Genomic DNA, 22,870 nt, shown 5'->3' with positions numbered 1-22,870 from the left:
CTTTATCTGGAATTCAAACTTCTCTGAGCACCCTATATGTTTATTTGCTAAGTCTGGCCATAGTAATACTATGCCCTATAATACTGTGAAGGACAGCAAGGTTCAGACCTACTACCTAGAACAAGTTAGGTCTGGTCCACAGTAACAAAAGTGCTGACTCTGTGTAGATGTGATGGCCAGGATTTTTGCATGAGTGAACCCACACTCCAGCACCACTATCACCAATAATAACACCAGCAATAACACCTGATTTCATGGAAATACCTCATGTGTCTATGGAGGCTGACAAAACCATTATCTGCAGGGTAGATCAGTAGGCTGTGGGCTCAGGGAAGAATACATGTTTGTGCTCAAGTGTTGAAGACTCTCTGCTGGTAGGATCCCTTTTGGGGGTCAATCTTTGTTTTATTTAGAACTTCAATTACTTGGAGGAGGCCTACCCATGCTTTACTCAAATTTCACTGATTTAAATGTCAATCTCATAAAAAAAAATTTAAAAAAACTTCACAAAAATGTGCAGTGGGGTCCAGCCAAATTAACACAAAAACTATTGGAACCAGCAATTTCAAACATCAGGGTACTACAGTATCACTATAGAGAAATGATCAGACTACAGATCTCCAGACTTCATCCCAGAGAGTGTGATGCACAAGTAAGTTCTGGCACTGTGCCCAAAAGCTAGCATTTTAACACTCATTCCAGATGCTTCCAATTCAGGGGTTTTGTGGGCCCACTTTGGGAAGAAGTGTGGTTGGAGTTCTGAAATATTTGCCGATTAAAGGAATGCTGAAGGTGATGATGTGGACAGGAAGTCTCCTGTGGGCTCTGGTGCTCAGGCAGGGATGGCAAATGGGAGAACCAGCCAGCTAGTCCCATCCTCAGGCATTTGCAGGAAGATACAGGAGACAAAGGGAGAGATTTTCTGCACCAGTCCTGACCATAACTCAAGACAATTCTCTGAAGCCCCCACTCAGACACAAATACCCTTCCTCCCCTGTGAGCCAGGAGATGTGTTTGTATTCTCTCAAGCAGATGAGATCAGGGCTCAGGAATTTGTGTGCAGTTGGTTGCTCCTGAAAAGAACTGCTCACTCAGCTGGGGAAACGAGCAGCTGAATGTTCACAGGCCTGTGGGGGAGGCGGGGCCTCAAGGTCCACAAGGCATTCCAACCACCACCCAGTCTCCCCTCACCCTCTCCTGCAGAAAGGAGGAAAGTCAATTTGGGAAGAGTAGATGCCCATTATGACATCACTTGATTTTTTTACTGGGCTCCCATGGACCATGAGCAAAATTATGTGCCTCAGAAGTTGGACAGTGATACACCTGGTTGAGTACACATGTTACCATACCATGCACAAGGACCCAAGTTTGTACCCCAACTCTCCCCACCTGAAGGAAGGGGAAGCAGTGAAGGAAGTATTGCAAGTGTCTCTGTATCTCTCTCCCTCTCTATCTTTCCTCCTCTCTCAATTTCTCTCTGTCCTACCAAATAAAGAAGGAAAGAGGGGGCAAGAACAGTGTATTTGTTGTGCAGGTACCAAGCCCCAGAAATAACCCTGGTGGCAATAAAAAATAATTATTTGTCTAAAAAGTCAAACAGCTAAGAAGATAACTGCCTGGGACTGAAGGGAGTTGAGCAGAGAGAGGAACTAAGCAGTTTGGTTAGACCTGTCCTCCAGCACTGTGTGTCAGCATGTCACAGGGTTACAATGGTAGCCTCCACCAGGCCTTCTTCAGGAGTACAGAGGGGAGAAGAGGCTTTGTGCTAGGAGACTAATGTCATGCAGAGTACCAACAAGTGCTCAGTAAATGCAACCTCAAGGATGGGGTGGTGGCTCAGAAGCAAAGCATGTGCCTGTCCCCAGGTTCAATCCTAGGGACTACATGAGAGAACAATGAAAACAAAACAAGCAGATCTCCATGAATGGAAGAGCAGTGCTTTGGTCTCCTCAGTTTCTATGTATAAGAAAAGAAGATAAGGAATAGTGTGCTGCTTTGCATTATGTGCACAACCTAGGTTTAAGCCTGAACCCCACTGCACTGAAGGAAGCTTTAGGGCTGTGGTCTCTTTCTCTCTTTGCTTCTTTGCTTCTATATCTCTATATAGAAAATAAATAAACTTTTAAAAAGTAAAATAAAAATTAGGCCATGTGAAGCCCTGGGTTTTATCCCTGGCACCACACTGAAACAAAGCAAAACAAGACAAAAACACATTACCAGGCTCAAGGACCTGAATTCAAGCCTCTGGTCCCTACCTGCAGGGTGGAAGCTTCAGAAGCAGTGCTATAGGTGTCACTCTTTCACTCTCTTTAATTTCAGTTTCTCTTTGTATCCATCTAATAGACAGATGGAATATTTTTTTAAACACCTTTTCAGTTCAGCTGTGCATAGTGGGGAAGAGAAGGAAAGAAGACTCATTTCTGCTCCTTCTTCTAGGACTCTGAGGACATCTGTCACTGTGTCCTACAGCTCTGGGTTTCTATCCTATCCCATTGAGTGGAGTCCCAAGCACCATAGCATCCCATTCACCCCTCAGTCACCCTACCCAGATCCTGCTATCATTCTTCAGTTAGCCCTGCAATTGCTTAGCAGCTAGAAAGGGGGTTCAGACAGGGAGAGTAAGTGCAAAGAACACCTTGAAGAGAAAGGATAAAGGACCAGGGCTCTATGAGCCTGAAAGGAGTGAGAATATACATGTGCTGGGGTGCTGGGGGGCTAGGGAGGAAGAATCAAGGTTCTCACATCTCTAAAAGGCTTTTACCTTGAGGAAACAAGCAGAAATGCCACAGCTGTCAGGACAGAGTGAGCAGAGAGGACTGAGAACAATCCGATCTACCAGGGATCACAGGCCCTTGTCTCTCATCTGTCTCTGAGAGCACCCAGGCAGTCTTCTGCAGGAAACACAACCTTGCCTGACACTCCAGGCCACACAAGCCAGCCCCACAGCCCCTGACTGCCCATTACAGCTCATTGTCATGAACATTTCCACACTCTCTCAGAGTCTATGCCTATCTTTAGCTTATGCCATCTCTGGAGGTTACAAGTTCCATATAAGTTTACTACCTGCTGTGTAAATAGCATACTTTCAGTTGCACTAATGCTGCCTTTTGCCAACACTGAGGACTGCCCAGCCCCCTTGCTCTAATGTCAGGGACTTGGAGACCAATTCTATATGTCACCTCAGACTCAGACTTTTAGAGAGAGAGAAGAAAGAAGAGAGGAAACACAGAGCATCACTCTGGCATACGCGATAGCAGGGATTGAACTCGGGACTTCACACATGCAAGTCCAGCACTTATTACTGTAGCAACTTCCAGGTCACTCACATGGATTTCCAGTACCATCTCTGAAAGAAAATCCTTTCAAGAAGGAGCAACAGAGAAAACAGCCAGTTTTGCTGAGCTTAGAACCAATTGTTGAGCTCAGAATGAACTGCCATGCTATTTTCAAAACCTTCAAAAAAAAAAAAAAGCCTGATTTTTTTGGTCAAACCAGCACAGCAGGCCAGAACCTTTTGGGAACCATTTCTAACAGTTTGGGGGTTTACTGAGTCATGCAGGACCACTGGTGACTCCAAGTTTATGGTGATGACTTTACTTATTTTGACTGTATATAGCCAGGAGAAAGTGAAGCCACCTCCGTTTTTTTGAACCATCACATACCAGTCATTCAACATATCATCCATTCAAAGTTTTTAGTGTCGTGTGTGTGTATGTGTGTGTGTATGCACGTGTGTAGGAGACTACTATTGACTTTCCCTGTGGGGAAAAAAAAAGTCTCATTTCCCATCTATTTTGTTCTTAAGCCAGTCTCTGACTTATGGCATAAACTTCTCCTGTACCAGAATGACTTTCTGTGTCTCATGGGCTGGGTTGCTGGGCAGGATGGCAGTGAACACAGTCCCACCCAATCAGGAGAGTTTTGAGAGCAGGACAAAGCTAGTCATCCCAATCAGCAGGACTTTTCTTAGAAACAGGTCAGAATTCCAAATTATTCTTACTTTTTATTGTGGCAAAATGAACATAGCATAAAGGCTGCTGGTTTAGCCATTGTTAAGTGTATGATGGCATTCAGTACATCCTCATGGATGTATGATGGCATTCAGTACATCCCCACCATCCACCTCCAGAAATTTTAAGCCCATTACACATTAGTGCCTCCCTCCTTTCCACCCTAGCCTTGGGAGCTGCTATTCCACTTTCTGTCTTCCTAAATTTGACTATTCAAGGCGTATTATATAAATGGAATCATATAGTCTTTGTTCTTTTGTGACTGGACTGTTTCACTTAATATGATATCCTCAAGGTTCAAACATGACATGGCACCAGGAAATGAATCAAGGACCTCATGCATGAATGATACCACCAAGAGCCCTCCCCAGCCCAGTATTTTATTCTGTATACTTAGGGGGAAGGGATTAAAAAGAGTGACAGAAACAGAGAGGAAGAGACACTAAAACACGACTCCACTATTCATAGTTTTCCTTGGTGTCATCCATGCTGCTCCCATGTGGTTCTGGGGATCAAACCCAGGGCCTTGTGCATGGAAAGGTAAGTACTCCACCCAAACAGGCTATTTCCCTGTGCCACCAAAGTCATTTTATGCCACAAGTGTTATCTCTGGGGTTTAGTGCCTGTATAGCTCCACCGCTCCTGGTAGCCAATTTTTCCCTTTTTTCTTTCTTCTTCCTGATAGGCGGGTGGGGGGGGGGGAGGACTCACAAGACTGGGGTGAGAAGGAAGGAGGCACTAATGTGTAATGGGCTCAAAAGGGATGGAAGGAGATAAGAACATGGGTTTTAGGCACTGGGTTAAGCACACATAGTACAAAGCACAAGGAAGGATACCAGTTTGAGCCCCCAGCTCCCTCTCTGCATGGGGGTTGCTTCGCAGTTGGTGAAGCAAGTCTGCAGATATCTATCTTTCTCTCCCTTTCTCTATCCCCTCCTCTATCAATTTCTCTCCATCCCATCCAGAAAAAAAAAAAGAAGAAGAAGAAACAGTGGATTCAAGCCCCAGCAATAACCCTAGTGGCAAAAAAGAAAAAGAAAAAAAGGAGATAAGAAACCAGGGCTGTCACACAGGGACAGCATGACATGAGCTACGAGAGAGATGGATCAGTCTCTGGATTTCTGAGCAGAGGGAGAGTGCTTCTGGAGTAGGGTAGGTACCTCAGAGCAGCTAGCATATGAGATACACAAAATCCTAACTAACTATAACTAAAAGAAGAGAAAGGAAGTCAGGTGTGACTTGGGGGGACAGTCAAGGTCCCATGTGACACAGAGGGATAATTCCAAGGAATTGTCACATAACTACTTGACCATGACATGTCAGCAGGCCTTATTCTGCAGGTAAGGAGAATGGCTGGAGGGAGAGGAAAGGAGCTGAGGCCACACTATGGAGGACCCTGAATGCAATTAACTCAAGGAGAAGCTGTGAGCCACTCGATGTCTTAGAGCAGACACACTCCATTTCTTTTAGTCATAGACTTGGGGCAGTCAGGGGAGAGGAGGTATTTCTTGTGCCCCTCCCATGAAATTAGCCTGGTTATCCTGACACTTACAACCTCTTTCCCACTTGGGGGATTCCTTCTTATGAGTGCATAATCCCTAGACTTCCAGCCTCCCTCCAATATTACTTCACAAAATCAGGAAATGTGAACTCTAAATAATTTCTAAACACGTTAAATAAGACTGGTTCTTGCCTCAATCCCTGGGGAGCTCGCTATTAATGCTCCCTCATTTAACATCAGTCTAAGCCAGACATCATTAGGAAGGGAAATCTCCTTCCTCTCTTTTAAAAATCATGTTGCTTAAATGGTTTGGGATTATTCGCCCCTTTGAATCATTCCTGCCATGGCTCTCTCCCATTACAGGGATAATTAAGAATTCACTATGGGTTGGCATAAAGCATTCGACAGCCAGCTTTTTATTTGGTTTTTCAAGTGCTCCAGTCCTCTCTACCCACACAACCCCCCCCCCACCCCAGTTCTTCACTTTCTGGTCCCTGCAACTTTACAGCCCCAGACCTCCAGTCCCCCCCCCCAGCCCCCACCCCATGTCTGCTGCTTACAAACAGACTTGGAGCTCCATGGAAACCACACCCTGAATGGAGGGGAAGCCAGGAGACCATTCACTTTCCTCTTATTCCACTGCCCCATTTCCTCCAGGCACCTTGCCTGGTGTCCCTTGGGCCTTGGGCCAGAATGTGTCTGTTCGGCTGCCCTGGTCACCCAGGAATGGGGTGGGCTCAGATCCCAGGCCTGTCCCCCAGTTGGTCCCTCTTTTCTTTCCAGAGTCACTCTCCCCAACTGACTAAGGCTGGATTAGAAGCTTCAGGAGGAAGAGCATGGTTCTAATAACAGAAGAAGGGGTCACTGACACCCTGCAGAACTCCTAAATGACTGGTCTGCACTCTGTGGTGTGCATGAGGGGCCATTTGTTGCCAGTCCCACAGTTAGAAATCACCTAAGGCCTCCTGCTGAGCAGAAGAGGCTTTCAGCCTGGGTAGTACTTTGAAGGCAGTCCCTAGACTGGGGTAATTACAAAGGGTGCTCTCCTGTATTTCCCTGCCCCAACCAGAACCACCTTAAGTCATCTCAAGGTGACTGCTTATCTTTTCTTCTCTGCTATTTTCTTTTCCTTTCTTTCTATTTTTTTTGAAGTCTATTGTGTCAGAGACGAGAATGGCTTTTCCAGCCTTTTTTTTGTGGCCCATTAGCCTGTATGATAGTTTTCCATCCTTTCACTTTAAGTAGGTGTTTTTCTTGTTGGGTTAGGTGGGATTCTTGCAAGAAGCATATGGTTGGGTTGGGTTTTCTGATCCATCCTCCTACTCTGGGCCTTTTAATGGGTGAATTTAAGCCACTGATATTTACTGATATTATGGATTTACGGTATTGAAGTGCCATTATTCAGTAATTTTTTATTTGCTCTAATATACAGCAAGTATTTTGGTGATGTTCTTGTTTATAGCAGGTCTTTTAGAATCTCTTTCAGGGCAGGCTTGGTGATGGTTGCCTCCTTTAACTATTGCCTGTCTGAGAAGACTTGATCCCTCCATCTAGTCTGAATGAAAGTCTAGCAGGATATAGTATCCTTAGTTGAAACCCTTTTTTTATTGAGGGCTTGATAGATATCTTGCCATTCTCTTCTCTCTGGGCCTCTTGAATCTTAATATCCTTTCTGTTGTTTAGGTCTGGGAAGTTTTCTTCTATAATTAATTTCCTCTAGGATTTTTACTTCCCCTTCCTCTCTTTCTTCCTCTGGTAGGCCAATTATGTGAATGTTACTACTTTTGAGATCATCCCATATGTCTCTGCTGTTGTTTTCAGTGTTTCAATTTCTTTTAGCTCTTTTACCTCCTTGGTTTTCTCTAGCTCACCCTCTGTCTGGCTAATTCTGTTTTCTGCTTCTGTCAATCTGCTTTCCCTTCCTTCAACTTCCTTCTTCAGTTCAGTTACAGTATTAGTTTGTTCTGCTAGTTGGCCTTTTAGCTCTGTGATTTCAGCTTTCAGTTCTCTAATTACCTCAAGGTAGCTAATATTTTCCTTAAGGGTCTCACCTGTTGTTTCTCTATTTCTGATAGCCTTTTCCTCAATAGCTGTCCTCATTTCTGTGACTAGTAGGTCAATTATTGTTTGGATACTTTTCTTATCTATAACTGCTTCTGACTTATTTGGAGTTTCTTCTGGGCTCCTGTACTGATTCATTGTGGTAGCAGTTTTATTTGCTCTTAATTTAACCTTTTTTTTTAATTGATGTGGTTTGTATTTTTCTGTCCTGTCATGTCAGTTGTTGTGAGTACAAGCCACACTAAATTAATGTCTTTTCACAAATGAAGTCACAAACTTCAGAAAGTACAACAACAGCAACTGAAGCAAAGACTGATGCAGTTCAACCAAAACTAGTTAGCTAAGCAACACCTCCAGTCCAAGAACAAAAGCAAACAAAACAAAAAGAAGAAAAGAAAAAAGACAAAGCAAGAATAGACAGTTACACAAATCAACTGTCCACTGTACATTCTAGAAATAGTGGGAGAGAAAGGAAAGGAAAAAAGAGAGAGACATACACAGAGAGAAAGAGAGACACAGAGAGAGACCACTCTGAGTCAGACTTCTTCCACAGTGCCAGTGAATAAAGAAAGAAAAAGGGGGGAAAAGCGGTAAAAGGAAAGAGATTTTTTTGGATCATCTAGGAGAAGAGAAAAAGAAAGGGAGAAAAGCAAGTTCCTGCCACAACGGATAGCACACTCAGTCACCTGAGATTCCTAGGTTGAAAGCAGCTTCCTTGCAGACCTCACACCAGGTGTTATTTCCAAGCTGCCATCTTGGCTCCACCACTTTCTTCCTATTTCTTAAAAAATTTTTATTATTTATTTTCCCTTTTGTAGTCCTTGATGTTTTATTGTTGTTGTAGTTATTACTATTGTTGTTGCTGATGTCACCGTTGTTGGATAGGACAGAGAGAAACAGAGAGAGGAGGGGAAGACAGAGAGGGGACAAGAAAGACAGATACCTGCAGACCTGCTTCACTGCCTATGAAGTGACTCCTCTGCAGGTGGGGTGCCAGGGGCTCAAACTGAGATCCTTATGCTGATTCTTGCGCTTAGTGCCACATGCACTTAACCCACTGCGCTACCACCCAACCCTCCCCCATTTTTTACCTGTGATTAATAGTGGGTTACAATATCATAAGATTGCAGTGTAGTTCCACATCACACCCACCACCAAATTTCTGTATCCACATCCTTCCACCTCCCAAAAATAACCACCATAGTTCCCAGAATCAAGAAATAGTTTATTTGCTTCTGTTTGTTTTTGCAAGTTCATATCTATCACTTCTCTAAATTCCACATTTGAGTGAAGCCATCTAGTAAGAAGACAGCTTTTTTTGATCTCCATACCACTAAATCCTAGCAAAACAAAAGTCAATTTGCATAGCATAGCTATTATACTATCTCCCCAGCCAGGAAGATTAGTGAAATCAGAACACAGGGGAGGTCAGAGAGATAGCACTCTCTACAGGTTGTACAAGGTCCATGTTCGAGTCCTGACACCAGGTAGGAAGGCAATGAGACTGGAAGGCAATTCCATTCCTACAATCTCTCTCTCTCTCTCTCTCTCTGTCTCTGTGTGTAAAAACTTAATAATATTTTAAGTATTAATTTAAGTGAGAGAGATACAAAGAAAAAATTAGAGATCAGAGTACTATTCAGCTCTGGCTTACGGTGGTTCTGCAGGTACTGGAAGCTGCAGATTTGCCCAAAAGCACCCAGTGGGTCCCCCATATGGGTCTTCCCACCCAAGCTCCACCCCCATAGCTAATGAAGATGTATGGCACTGGGAGGTTCTCTAACACTTCCATGGAGGGGAGATAGGGAGGGGGGTTTTAGAAGGGTATCTGGCTTGCCATTGAAGTTTTCTTTTCTTTTTTTTTTTTTTTTTTTTTTTGTCAGGGGTTGCCAATTAGCCCAGGTCTCTCTATGCCCATCTGTGATCTTCATTTTGGGTCATATCTCGCATCTTCCCCCTCCCCCTCTTCCCCCCCCCCCCCCCACACACACACATACTGTGTGGTCCCCTGCTCCAACCAAAAGCAGAATTCTGGGCACATTGGTGTTTTTTTTTTCCTTTAAAAATAATGGCAAAGGAAATTACAGAAGAGAAAAGAGGAAGACAGATTTTATTCTCAGTTTGTTCAACACAGAGGGCTCCCTAGAGACAAGACTGAAAATGTGAAGGTCTACATTTCCACAAAAAGCCACATGAGAGAAAAAGAACTCCTCTCCATCCTCTGTTCAGTCCCAAGGGCTTCTTTGAATTCTTTTTTTTTCAAATACATTTCTATAATCTGAAGCTTTTTTTAGAATGAAAAGTGTTTAGAATGGGATGCTTTCTACGTGTGCAATAAGATTTTATGTTTAACAAGTGACATCAATCTTCTCTTTTGCATATAATGATGCACCTTGTTTGACATTCCTTTCCAGATGACCTACAGAAAAATCAATTGTTCCTGAAAATCCAAGTACATTTCCACTTATAAGTACAGAGGAAAGTCAAACAAATTAGTTTAATCAAGTATGGGAAAAATTTTGTCCTCAGTGATTCAAGTTGTAAAAGTACTGGATGGAGGGTTCATAGAGAGAACTATGGAGAAAGGAGAAGAAATGTCCACTGCACTTGGTAGGCTCTACTAAAGCAAGCACAAAATTACTCAGCTGTTCCACGCCAGAGAAGGCAGGCATCCTTGGGTGGAGAGAAAGCTGTGTGGGGTGGGGGTAGGGGGACCTCAACCTACTGGCCATGCCACTAGACAGTTCTCACACCAGTCCTTGTGCTTCATGCCACATGAGCTTAACCTGCTATGCTACTGCCAGACTCCCAGCCACCAGACAGTTCTTAGCTACCCACTAAGCCCCCTGCCACATGGCAAATTTGGAAAAACATAATGTAAATAAAGAAATAAATTGATGTGTGAAAAAAGGAGAATCTTGTCTCAATCTAAGCAAATCTTCAGTTTCCAAGACTCTGGGAAGATGATAAAAATGAAGTGTTGAAAGAATAAAAAATGACTCAAGGTGATGGGTTAGAGAATGATGCTGATCAGATAAAGTTCTACACAGCAGATTGTATTCAATGAAATTTAAAGGCTTCTCTCTCCTTTCTTTCCACAATTCCTTTTGTGGAAATAAGTACTTTTCTGTTTCTTGCCAATACGCAGTCCAGAAAACATAATACGCCCTTTGTCTTACTTTAAGTGTACTGTAGATAGATTCATCTGTTCAAGGTTTTGTCTACTGCTTAGTCAAAGAGCGGAATTCTGAAAGGCCAGGCGCTTTTATAGTTGGAATTACTAGCAGAATCCACTGTTAACAGTCAATTTCATAGGCCAAACAGGCTAATTTTATTTTTCAAAATCAATTCTACACAACTACTGTGATGTTTTTGAAACAAAGCAATATCAGATCTTATGTGAAGAAAATAAGTTTTACATGCATGTTCATTTTTAATATTTAAAAGAAACAATCTCTTTTTTCTTGCCTCCCCAATTTCTAAGGATGTTTAAATCCAAGATGAAATACGTGTACACCCCAGAAGACAGAAGGAGAGGCAAGATGGGCACATGGGGGGATGAGGCAGGCTCCAGACATACAAGGGCATGTGTGGCTCCATTTGTGTGTCTGTATGTGTTGGCTCTGGTCCTTCTCCCTGCAGTGCAGATGGTGGTAGAAGGGAAACAAAGAACACACACACACACACATATACACAAAGGGGTGGTCACTCAGCCAGAGAAAAAGACCCCTCAGCTGAGGTTAACCCCATAACCCAGCATTTGCTTCACCCTCTTCAGCAGAGATTTGCAATTCTTTCCCAAACTTTGTTGCACTTTCCATGAGAATGGGGATGTTCCTGCATAAAACATGAGGGGGGAGGTAACTGCAGACTTGGGGGGAACTGGGGGGTGGGGCTTTGAGGAGTGGGCTGAGAGAACAGAGCAGTGGGGGGGAGGGAAAGAAGGCTGTTTTCTTGGGCTACATTTCTCTCTGGCTCCTTGGAGACCAGGAGAAAGGCCGGGAGAGGTCTCAGCTAGGGCTGGCCACTCAGAACCTGCGGAAAGTGGGATGTGGAGCCTGACGTGAACTGCAGGGGTTTGAGGACCTCCAGGCAGCACTAAAGAGGAGAGAGGGTCTGGGGAGAGGGAAGCCTGGAGTGCAGGAAGAGGAAGAAGTCCTAGAAACCATCCCCAAAGCATGTGACGACTCTCTGTGCTTCCTCCCACCCCAAGACTGACAGAGGGCAGAGACAAAGGTTCTATTTGTCTCAGTGTCATCCCAGAACCAGGTCCAGCTCTGGACCTTTCACAGGCTGTTTTGTGAAAGGCTGCAGGTGGCCAGACAGGATTCTGAGCCTGTTATCAGCACCCCATGGAGCAGGATTTAGGGGTCTGCAAGAGGTCTTCTCACCAGCAAGCCAGTTATTAGTATTGCTTAAATTAACTCAGTGAAGGGCTAAATGCCAGCAGCAGGAGAAAGATGTCAGGGCATCTGCTCCCCTGGGAGGGAGGTCTTATTAAAGCCTGGGCTGTGTTCTCACCAGAGCTGTTGATGCTGTAGGGACAGGAATGGAGGTGGGGAGTTGGGGTAGAAGGAATGTGTCTCAGGTCCATGGAGTGTACTGCAGCTTCCCCTGTGCTGTTGGGGAGACTGCCCTGCAGACAGGCTCCTCCCTGAAGGCACCAGAAATGAAACCACCTAAAAGTCCTTCATGGACCAGTCCAGGGAATATAGATAGTGGATTTGGCTTGGTCTGGGGTCTGTTCTACATTTCAGTTTTTATCAGTGTAATAAAACCACTGGAAGAATTGGCCAAGATCCAAACTGCAGTTGGCAAGTGTGGACAAGTCATAGGTGAGTGCCTCGTGGAGACTGAGGAACACCTCCCCCCCACACACACACCCAGACCTGATATAGAACTGGTGGTCCCCAGACTGACCTCATCAACATCTCCCCAGCACCCTTCCAGGACAGGTGGATACATCCTGCCTTCCAGATTATGTGCTCTGGGAGGTACATCTCTAATAAATCCTTTGAAGATGATCATGCTGCTATTTGAAGACCACGGGGAGAACTCTAGAGACCCCCCTCATCTTAGGTTCAGGGCTCCAGTAGTAGAGTCAGGAGCTAACAGCCTCTCCTCCTCGGACTAAAGATGCAACACCCAGGTGGAGCAGAAAACCTCAGCATAGGGATGAGAACAGCCAGCTGGAGAGGCAGATCACTAGACATGAGTAGAATCAGGTACTTCTTGCAATGGAGTCCAGATCCCCATCCTACCCCATGTCCAGGTGGGTTCCACAGACATGCCAATTGACCCCACTGGTCCCACTAGAAGATCTGATTGGGAAGAAGAGGAGAAAGTAATGGGTCTTAAAACTGGACAGACAGCAACAGGAAGGAGAGAGGGAGGGAGCTGATAGACAGCAGATAGTAGTAAACCCAGAGCTCAGGTTGGAGGGATGAAGAGTTTCCCTGCAGCAGGAGTGGGAGGAAGGCACTAATGACCCTTCTAGGACTTGCCAAAATGGGGGTAGCTCACTCATGCTTCCAGTTGGGAATAGACCCCCACATCTCAGTTATCTCTGGAAAGCTTTGGGGTAGGGCCTAGGAAGCTCTGATGGGAGGACAGCCTGCAAGCCCAGTGCAGTGACCCAGGGCTCCCTGGGTTCCCATGGCTGTGTGAGGGGCCTCATATTTCTATGAGGAGCCCTATATTTCTATGAGGAGCCCTCATATTTCTATGAGGAGCCTCCATATTTCCATGGAGCCCTGCTCCACCCCCTGGTGAGCAGTCCAAAGCCATGGCTCCACCTAGTATAGAGCTGGGAAACACTCAGTGCAAGTTGGGTAAGAAAACGAACACAGAAGGGGCTGGGGGGGGGGCAGGTAGCTCCATGTGTAGAGTGTGATTCTATGCCTCAAGCCCTAGGTTCAATCCCCCCATGCACTCTACATGGGACATCAGGGACAGAACACTAAGGGAGTTCTGAGATGGTGACATGTGTTTTCTCTCTCTCTAAAATAAAATAAGATAAAATAAAATAAAATAAGACAAAGTAAAATAAAGTAATAGTTGGGCTGGAAAGTGACTCAGCAGTGTTGAACAAGAGTGAGTCCCTGGATTCATTTCCTTAGCACTGCATTAACAGGCAGGGGAGAGGGAGAGTGAAGAGCTCATTGGATGGGGCCGGTGCCTTGGCACAGGCATACCCCAGGGGGAGCCCCAGCATCACCTGGGAGTGTGACAGCACTATGGGGAGCTCAACAGAGTCATATGTCTCCCTCTCTGTCTCTATTCCTTTTGATCTAAAGTCTAGTCTTGGAATTTGGTGCACACTCAAAAACGCAGCTCTACCCCTAAAACAGAAAGCAGTGAGCACTGGAATAAATGCAGCCTTCTGGCTCCCAGACTCTGTCCCCACAGCCTTTCCTCAAGATGGAACATACTGTTGAAAACTTCAGCTCAACTCTACCTTGTTGGGGAGGCCAGGAGGCCCCATTATTCATTAGCATTGTATGGGCAGGGACCCTTTCTCCAACATGCTCTATCCACATCTCTCTCCTTGCCCCACTGGGAGGAAAGTCGTCTTCTTCTTTTTTTTTTTTTTTTTGCATCTGGCATGACTCCACCTGAAGCTTCTTTTACTTCCCACCCCATTCCCTAGTCCCAAGGTCATCACCCACTAATTCTTAGCAGCCACAAAGAGGCTGCAGGTGGGTCCAAGAAGGCTATGGGTTAGGGTCACCTGTTAGCTCAGCTTTCCAGGTTTGGGTATAGCAAGAAAGGGCCGTGTGCTGAGCAGCACAGAGACTTCTCCTATGAGCTGATCTTAAGCTGGACTGCCATCCAGGTAGGGTCTGTGCCTGGTCCCACACACATAGGAGAGCACACAGGGTGCCCAGACCCCTGAGTGACTTCCCTGTCCCTGTTATACACTGGTTGAGTTTCAGCTCAGTCCTAGAGTTGCACCAACTCTAGGCCATGCCTGCTGGCCCCATGTTCCTGTGGCCAGTTATTTCAAGACAGAACAGATAGACAGGAAAGGGAGACCTGGCTCCACCCCAAGGCCATGAAACCTCACACCACATAGCATGACAACAGTATAGGTTCAAAAGCTGCAAGCTAATTTGGAGATGTTATGCATATACAAACTGTTGTATTTACTGTTGAATGTAAAACATTAATTCCCCAATAAAGAAATTGAAAAAAAAAAAAGCTGCAAGTGTAGAAAGCCACAGATTATTTGTGGCCACAGAGTTGCTACTATAGTACACCTTCTCATTCCTTCTCCAAAACTCAGAGAGAGAACATTGGTCCTCTGAAAGGTAAGGGTCCAGGGAAAGAGGGGACAGGGAGGAGGGAGCCTGAGGCCAGGGATACTGCCTGACATCTAGCAAAGCACACAGAACAGTCTCTATCACCAAGAGTTTCCCAGCCCCAATAGTCAATCAGCTCTGGAGAAAACAGAGTCTTCATAGTCTGGTAGAGGCTATGCAAAATCTGAGCCTGAAGGGCAGGCAGTATGCTGTGGCCTGTCTGGAGTGACTGTGGGCCCAGGCATTGCTATGCAGCCACCTTCCTGTCCCTTCTGTGCAGTGACTGTTTTCGAACTGTAAACCTACCCACCAGAATCAAGCATAATAAAGAGACAAAACCTTCTACAAATGAGTAAGAAGTGACATTTCAAATCCCAGCAGGCTGATTAAGTGATAATTTGCAGGTCTGAGCCACCAAAAACACCTCTGTATTTTGTTCCACAAATCAGAATGTGGCCATTATTTCTGACACTCCCTGTAAATCTCCTCTTGGTGCTATGGAGGTGGCAGGAGTCTGCACTCCAGGTCCAAAGGTTAAGTTTAGATAGAGAGGATGGGAGGCCTGAAGAGAAAGGGCTAGAGGCTGCCTACTCAGGGAGGAAAGGACAGATAATATTTAGCCAGCTTCTCAACCTGCACCCCAATTCACTGGCAACACAAAAGACGCAAGGGGACACACACACACACACACACACACACACACACAACACACACACACACACACACACACACACACACACACACTTCTATCCATAACATTACACGTTCTAAAACATCTCCACAAAACCCTCGTGGATTGATGAAGAGAGGGTTCCCCCCAAACAGAATGAATAGAGGTTCCTGACAAATGAAAATTCAAGAAGCTTCTTTTTCTTCCCTTGTTTGTTCTTCCTCAGAAGTATTTTGCCAGCCTCACTCCCAGCTCCAGACAAAAGCTCTAGAAACAGTTCTCAGGCCCAGTGGAGACATGTCAATCACCAGTGCCCAGGCTATCCTCCCTACTGGCTGAGCTGCTGCCCTAACAGGTTGACTTTCTCTGCAGAGCTTCCTCAAAGGCTCTCATGGATGGCTGAAGATGACTGATGCTCAGGGAGGGGATTACTCATCACAGAAAGACTTTGCCTGTATTTATTTTTTAAAGATTTTTAAAATATTTTATTTAATAAGCCTTGGTTTATAGTGGTGCTAGGGATTGAACCTGGGACCTCAGATCCTCAGGAGTAAAAGTCTTTTACATAACCATTTTGCTATCTTCCCAGTCCAATTCTTCAATGTTAGCTGAACTAGACTAGAGAAGAGTGTATGGCTTTGGCTTATGGGAACTGTCTTGGGAAGGTGTGTGTGTGTGTGTGTGTGTGTGTGTGTGTGTGTGTGTGTGTGTGTGTGTGTGTGTGTGTGTAAGAGTATGTGAGTAAGAGTGTGTGTGTGTAAGAGTGTGAGAAGCAGTGCAGTGTGTATCCATCTTCCTAGGGTGTCTGTCTATGCCTTCCATCACATCTCTCTCTCCTCCTGGGTTTGGAGCCCGGGGGCTGGGGGAGTGGGGTGGTGAGAGCCTCACAGATTCCAGAACAGGCAGGAGACACTAAGCTTATCTTCCTACCCCGAGGGTGATCATGCCACCCCTTTCACTCCCACTGCCTCCACAGCTGCTGCTGTCAGCAGTCTACTTCCTCTGCTGAATACTCTCAGGGAACAACTTGGGAAGAAGCAACATTTCACAAAAGACTTGGCAGCACAATCCCTTCTTTTCCTAGTCTGGGTTCTGGGTCCTGGATCCTTCTGCCCTCTTTTGGGTCATTGTTCTCCCTGCTCCCTCCTGCTGCTGCCTCCCCCCCCCCTTCCAAATGTCCCTCCTTCCAGAAGATGCAGAGAAGCAAGAATCCCTACACACACACACACACACACACACACACACACACACACACACACACACACACACACACGCTCCCACCTCAAATGTCACAGCCCTCTTTACTTCTTTCCCAGGGGCAGGAGAAGCCAGCCATAGTACAGCTTCCCAAGGCTCTGGGATTCTAGATTCTCTATCCCCAGTGCCTCTCTTTGTTACCCAGTGAGGTGTACCATGGACCATAAGAGTGAGAGGTCCCTCCAGTGTGTCTTCAGATTCACTCTGACAGCAAGCAATAAGGAATAAGAATATCCCACAACCTCTCAACCCTTTGTCTAGAAAGCAACCCATCAATAGGTCTGAACATCACCTTTCTGCTTTATGTCCTGGCTGCCACTGGGATTCCAGGACTCTACCTGTGGCTTTAACATCTTTGCCTCCTCTAGAGACTGTGGCTACCTCTCACCCTTTCCCTTTCTTGGTCTTGGGAGTTTATGTCCCTCCTCCACCTTGTCCTCCTCCTTGTTGTCGCCCTTGTCCTCCTCCTCCTCCTTCTTCTTTTCTCTCTCTCTCTCTCTCTCTCTCTCTCTCTCTCTCTCTCCTCTCTCTCTTTTTCCTTATGTTTTCTATATACTCAGTCTGTGCTGGTAGATGGTGAACTGGTAGGGAGAAATTGGGACAAGGTAACCAGAGTGATAAGTTTGCTGCATGGATGAGTGCTTTGGAGAAAAAGCACCCAGCTACCCAGGTCTGAGCTCACTCATTTGACCATGTAAGGTGACCCTCCAGGCAGCTTGAATTTCTGCTTTCTCTGATATAACTGTACTAAGCACCAATAAAAGGAGCCCAAACTTTGGTTGGGTGCTGCACTTCAGGATTTTCCTGTCTGTAGGGAACTTTTCTGGAACTTCGCCTCTCTGGGTACACTTGCTCACTACATGATGTGTGTGAGTCTTTTCATTTCAGGTTGACATCAGGACCTGAAACCCTGACATGCTCTATAAAAATTAAGCAAATTGCTAAATCTCTAAGACTCAGAGTCTCCATATAAAAATGGGAGATAATATTTAGCCACTGATTTGTGAGGCTCCAATAAGATATATTACACAGGTAAAGCACTACCTGCAATACATGGTTAACTTCCCTCAGGAAATGCAGGATCCAGATTACCTTGGGGGGGTGGGGGGAATGAGAGCTCATTGTGGTAGCTTCCTCAATGGGAAAGAGGCCTCAGGCATGCTGCTTAAAGGGGAAGGGCTAGGATCTAGACTGAGAGAAGTGTTTAGAAAAAGCAAAATTCAAGTGTAAATCAGGAGAGGAGAAGCTAAGAGCTAACATGTCAGAAAACTGAGTCTGGCAGAGGTAGAATATAAAACAGGCAAAGTATACTGAGGAGCAGGACCTGGTGAGGGTGGGGGAAGAGGAGAGAAGAGGTCACAGGAATAATGGGGTGAAGAGATGCCCTTTCCCAAGAGAAATGCTAGTCTAGGGTTTTAAGGAATGGAATCGAGGAGCTAAGATTGAAAGTGTTGGTGTACTGCACCAAAGCAAAAGACTCTGAGGAAGAGAAGAGAAAGGATGAAGAGAGTATTGGCTGGTGGTGCATGATGGTGAAAAAGGACCTAGGATGGGGGCAGAGAGTGTCCTATAAACACTTATCACAGGGAGATAAGAGATTATACCCATGTGTGTCAATATTACTATAAACCACTAACTCCTCCCCTAGTAAAATGATGTTTAAAAAGGATTTTGCACAGAAGAAAGTGGCTCAATCTGCACCAACACTAGGAGTTAACATGTTCAAACTCAGGCATAAACCACGGAGAATAAAGTTTCTTCAGCTACTGAGAGCAAAATAAAGACATGGCCTAAGGTCCACCAGACAGCCTTCAAACCACTATAGCCCAGGGGAATGATGGGGTGGCCACTACCCAAGGCTGTGGGCAAAGAGACAGCCCTCCAGTAAGAAACTGTAATTATGGGGTGAACACAGAGGTCTTGCTTTCTTTTGGACAGTAAGGGGTGAGGGGCTGAGGGGCAGGGTACTCTGCTGGAGTTGGAAAAGTGGGATTAGCCATGAATTCTCAGGTTAGAATCTCTAAGGAGATCCTTACTGGGAGAGTCAAGAGACCCAACTGGTAGGGTTGTTGGTCCTCTCTTCCCTTCTGTATCTTCTTTGAAATGAAATCAGATTCGTGGTTTTCAACTTTTTTTTTCCCAATCAGGGATATTGTTGGGGCTCGGGGCCTACACAATGAATCCAGAACTTCTGGCAGATATATATATATATGGAGAGAGAGAGAGAGAGGGAGAGAACTTGAGTGGGAAAGGGGAAATGGAGGACAAAAAGAAAGAAAGACACCTATAGAACTGCTTCACCACTCATGAAACATTGCCCCTACAGATGGGGATCAGAATATTGAACCTGGGTCCTTGCACATGGTAATGCATATTCTACCAGGTTAACACCACCTGGCCCCTATGGTCTTCAAACTGTTTCTAGCAGCAGATCCCACCCCACTCTCTAAATGAAATCTTATCTGGATCATCAGTCAGAGGTAAGCAAAAGTAGATGGGCAGATTGGCAAGTAGACAGATCCAGACTCTTTTTTGCAGCTCTCAGGTTGGCTGGGCAGAAGCCCAGAGCTGTCCAGAATAGACTCAAAACTATAGCTGTCTATCTCTGAAAACCCTCTGCCTCTCTGACACCAAGACCTGGCAATCCCCAGGGGATAGTAAATGAATGAGCACCAGCTGGAAGGCCCCGTGTGAAAGGGCCCAAGGAAGAAAAGTAGAACACTTGTGGTTGCAGGCAGAGGCTGCAGAGGGTGGAGCTGGGGCTCTATGAGGCAGAAGGGAGGCTAGCCGGGTCCCAGGCTCCTGGGTGACAAATGTTCTACATGGCAAGGCCAGATGGATGCTCTGTCTCTGGCACCTTGGCTCCTGGAGAAAACACAGGGCTGCTTTTCATACCCTGGATGGTTGTGGGCTCCCTCTTACCCAGGCTTAGCCAAATCATAAATCTAGCCTGCCAGGGGAGCTGGCTGCCCTGACCCTAGCCCTGCACTTCCACATCATGGCCTCGCCTCATGCCAAATAGGGATCCAGGCACGAGCAGCAGCAAGAGGGACCACAGAGCTGAGCCTATAGGAACTGAACTGAAAGGTGTATTTGGTTTAGCTTTCTGTAATGTTCTTTGCCCTGACTTTCCTTATTTATTTAGTTAGTTAGTTATTGGGATGCATTGGATCAACCTTCTCGTGGTGCATCCCGTGAGTACCCATTCATTGGGGAAACTAATGATCCTTCCTAGTCGACTGAATCCACATGGATCCCAGTCACTTTCAAAGCCAGCAACAAGCAGCTCCTGACAGCTTTCAACCTGACTGGCTGTTGACTGGCTACGGAAGAAGGGCAAACGCTAGAAGAATAATAATTTATCTATCTATCTATCTATTTATCTATTTATTTGCCTTTTGAATCCCTGCCTTCTCCTGTCCAAAATTCTTCCCTGGGGCTTTACCAGGACCCCACACATCAGCCTCCTTGTTCTCCCAAGGTTCCCAGTCTGGCAAAACCTAGGGAGGTCCTTGACACTCTGCAGCCTGAATGGGTGGCTCCCTCTCTGCCCTTCCCCACCTGCTCCAGCCCCACTTGAACTGTCTGCAGCAGAGTCTCCTAGCTAGAGACATAGAACGGTCTGGTAGGGGCAACCCTCTGCATTCGCTGTCTCCCAGGGAGATACTGAAGGCCTCTCCTTGGTCCATCTTTAGTTGTTTCTGTCAGCTTCCCACCTCCACCTTTCTGGCTGCTTCTCTGTCTCTCTTCTGAGTGCTTTTCTTGTAAACTCAGCACATCATACTATGTGGCACTTGGAGTTGCTAGTGTGCCTTTTCCAACAGTGAAGGGCTGGCCCCACATTCCAACCATGGATGCTCTGACTGGCTGGGGGCAGCAGGGAGATGAGCCCTCTAGCCCTTTGTGTCTCTCTTTATAACACTCTCTCCCCTTACCTCTACCTCCACCATTCTTTGCACTCCCCTGACTTTCTGGCATCTCTTCATGGTGCCTCCTCTGCCCTCCCCCAAGGTCTCTTTTGAAACCACTTAAGATCAGAGCACCACCCTCAGGGCCACCTACTGTCAGTGAGGAGAGAGACTGAGGCCTGTGTTCCCTGCTGGGCCACAAAGCCCGTTTTCTGTATCCACCAGAATGCATGGGCAACTGTGGAAGCCCTGAGAGGCGCTGGATGGCTTAAGTCATCCTGATTTTATTACTTGAAGCATTTCTAGGGCAGGACCCAGACAAATGCTCATGGGTGTGTTCCCTCCCCCCTGCTGCAGCAAAGATGCAGTGTCTCTATATAATGTCCTCTCACACAACAGGGGAAGGTTAAGGTCCCAGTTCTCTGTAGCCAAAGCCACCAGCAAGCAAAGCCTTTGAGAAAACCACCTGCTTCCTGCCTCAACAGATCACCTCTTCTAGTCTCCTCATTCCTATTCAAAGCTAATACTCCCTCTGATACAAGACCTGCTGGTCATCAAGTGCTTTCCAGGCATGACTGTGCCAAACCCTGTCCCCTCTGGGGCCCTCTTCCTGAAGATTGAACCCTCAGCCAAGCCCAACCAGATCTTTCCAATTCTCAAAGGCCTGTCCCACAAAACCTAGGGGAGCAAGCCCACCCAGGGGGACCCACTGTACCCCACAGTCAGGGGCACAGACAGGTGGCAGAGGCAGAAGGTAGAAGACGCTAGCTAGCATGTGAACACAGAAAAGATGTGAGCACTGGAATCAAGAAACTCAAGCAGAATTCTGATCTAGCACTCCTTGACCTTGACCAAATCTATTTATTTATTTATTTATTTGTGAACTAGAGCACATGCAATATCAGAGTTCGAACTCGGGACCTCAGGTTTGACAAGTCCAATGCTTTCCCCACTGTGCCACTTCAGGGCCACCCAAATCATTTTTTTGAGCTCTCATTTCTCATTGGCTTAATGGGGGGGGGGGAATTCCAGACTTACCTATTACACTAGGCATTTGAGAATTAAATAAAATAACATAGACAAACGAGTTCTAGAAATGAATCTAGGGTAGGCCAGAGCTTCAGTAGCCTACTCTATCCCCACAGCCCCAGGCCAAGGCAACTGACTGCTGCAAGCCAGGCTGTCATCTCATGTGTGGCTTTGCTCCTGACTCTGGGCCTCCTCAGTTTCCAGGTAGGAGGAGTCTGTGGCTCTGCAAGACCACTTCTCAGGAGCTCCACTTGGGGAAAACACATTCCAAGTCTCATTTGCCTGACTCATTACAAGAAGTGGAGAGATTTACTTCTGAGGCCTTCATTATCACCTAATTGTGTTCCCACTAAAAACTCATTAATTAGCCATTCTAAAGCTGTCAGCACATTTAAATAGACTCATAGAATTTCAAAGTTGGAAGAGAATTTTGGCAACTTCAACACCCTCATTTCAGAAATGAGGTGAAGGAGGCCCAGAGAGGTGAACTGATTCAACCTAGGTTACACAGCAGTCTGGTGAGGGAGCCAGAGTTAAAAACCCAAGGCCTGAGGCTAGGTGATGGTGTATATGGTTAAGCACACACATTACAGTGTTCAAGGATGAAGGGTCAAGCCTCTGGTTCCCACCTGCTGGGGGGAAGCTTCACGAGTGGTCAAGTAGGACTACAGGTATCTCTTTCTCCCATTCTCTCTCTCTCTCTCTCTCCCCCCCCCTCTCAATTTCTTTGTCTCTATCCAATAATAATAAATATTAAAAACAAAAACAAAAAACCCAAGGCCTGCGATTAAACTTGGAGTGCAACGGTGAGACTTGAAATATGAGGTGGGAAAGACTAGGGACATCGGGGTTCTGTACAGAATGATGTTATCACATACCTGGCTGTTAGATCACTGCAGGTACGGTTAGTGTTCCCGACTGAGGTGTGAGTGACCTTAAGCCTTCAGTGTTCCAGGAGTGTCTTCTTTCAGGCCTTCCCAGGCTAAGGAAAGTCTTGGCCTCTGCAACTTCACTTTACCCTCTGGAATGTGTTAGAAATACATATTTTTTATTCCCAGCCCTGACCATTCACCTTATCTGTATTTTGGCCACTTTCCTGTGGTTTGTATGTTCTGTAAAGTTTGAACCAAAGT

The sequence above is a fragment of the Erinaceus europaeus genome, chromosome 9 (genome assembly GCF_950295315.1).
Source record: "Erinaceus europaeus chromosome 9, mEriEur2.1, whole genome shotgun sequence".
Taxonomy (NCBI): domain Eukaryota; kingdom Metazoa; phylum Chordata; class Mammalia; order Eulipotyphla; family Erinaceidae; genus Erinaceus; species Erinaceus europaeus.
Note: the sequence above shows the minus strand (reverse complement) of the source record.